Genomic DNA, 2,054 nt, shown 5'->3' on the forward strand with positions numbered 1-2,054 from the left:
TTTGGAGGCAGGCATTGTCTGTACTTGCAGGTACTCTACTGCAATTAAAGGATCCCTTGTTATTGTTATTGCCAATTAAAGAAATGAACATTTTATGACACTTTTATAATAATGAAAATGAAATCTGACAAGTTAGAACATCATTAATAAACATTTAACAGGCCTTTAATGCAAGTATGCATTCTCAATTTTTATGTGCTGAGGCAAGAGAATGAATAAATATTTTATTCAAGCAGTCAGAAAGGTGGCAAGAAATAAAAGATATGAATTGAGTTCTGTTGGATTGGCAGTTTGCCTACAATTCCTTATTTGTCAAAAAGTTTGCATAAAGTTTCAGAAGCTTTTGCACCATTTTCAACTAAATCACAAGATTCTGACATTCCTTGATTTCTTGGCGATCTTCACGTGGTGTGGCATCTATCTTCGCCCATTTATGCTTGCTTGTCTCTGTGTCTATGCTGCTCCGTATAATTAAATAAATGATTAGGTTTAGGACACACCTTATGCTGGTATGTCCTCATTAACAAAGAAAATCCTATTCCCAAAAGGTGTTACATCCAGAAGTATTTAAAAAAAAAACAAAAAACCTGTGGCCATTGAGTTGATTCTGATTCATAACAACTCTATAAAACAGAGTAGAACTTCCCCATAGGGTTTCCAAGGAGTGGCTGGTGGATTTGAACTGCCAACCTTTTGATTACAAGCCAAGCTCTTAACCACTGCGCCACCAGGGATCCAGAAGTATAGGGGTTAGAATTTCAACACGTATTTTGGAGGACACAGTTCAATCCATAACACCCAGGATTCCTATAGGGAAGAATTTTCTAAAATAGATGTTCCTTCAGATTACTTGTTGTGTTGCTTGTTAGTCCAGGGACAAGCCTTGGATCAAACATGAAGCATGCAGACTTTAGAGAGGTACTGTCTGAACTAGAGATAGGGAGTCTGTCCCCTCTTTTCCACCCATTTGTTAAATGAGGTTATTTTGGCCTGTGTGGAGAACCTCATCTTGTGTCAGACGTAAGACTGGTTTGCTTAAAGGCACATACCTCATGAAGAACTTTTTTAAATCCGCAAAGGGGAAAGAAAACAAAAACAAACAAAACTTGATCACCTTCTTGATCACATTTCAGATCTCGAATATTTGGTAGATCTTTGCTCTTTATGTTACTTTTGTTCCCAACATTTGACCAATAGCCATCTAAGTCCTCTTAGAATGGGAGGAAGGCATTTGGATACTTTGCCAGCACAGTGGAGTGTCAGCTTATAGGCTCTGGACTCAGAGACATGGGCTCTAGCAAACTGTCACACCAGGTACATGAGTCACTCGTTGGCGAGTTGCAGCCATGGCTTTGAACCACTTGTTCCAGTTTGAACCCCTGTGAGAATTTGTATTTCTAAGAAGTTCCCTGCTGAGAATTTGCATTTCTACCCCAGATACACTGAATCAGAATCTACATTTTCCACAAGATCCCCAGGTGATTTTCTTATGTATAACTTCCTGGGAACTTGCAAATTCTCAGCAGGGGTTCAAACCAGACCAAACTGGTTCAAAGCCCTGGTTGCAGCTTCATTTTGTAAAAAGGAGTTGCTCAATTCCTTGGGCTTAGAGATTAGGTGAGATAATACTGATTGAGGCCCTAGTAAAGTCAAGGCTGGCTTGGGTCCAAGCAGTTTTTAACAACATGAAAACCACCCAGCAGAAGAGAAAAAGTCAGAGACCCAGCATTTCGTTTGTTTTAATCTGGTCTGAAGGCACCTGAGGTTTTCCCCCATTTATAGGGCCTCACTGCTCAAACGAGAAGCTGTATGTCCCTTCTCTCACTGAAAGACCTTCTCCTTTCACTGAGCACCAGTGCATAGCTCTATCATGTTCCAATCAAAATCAACCAAACCTGTTGCAGTCAAGTCGATTCCAACTCATAGCGACCCGATAGGACAAAGTAGAACTGCCCCATGGGGTTTCCAAGGAGCAGCTGGTGGGTTCAAACTGCCAAACTCTTGGTTAGCAGTTGAGCTCTTAACCACTGTGCAACCAGGTCTCCACCATATTC

Source organism: Trichechus manatus, unplaced genomic scaffold, assembly GCF_000243295.1.
Source record: "Trichechus manatus latirostris isolate Lorelei unplaced genomic scaffold, TriManLat1.0 scaffold00161, whole genome shotgun sequence".
NCBI lineage: Eukaryota > Metazoa > Chordata > Mammalia > Sirenia > Trichechidae > Trichechus > Trichechus manatus.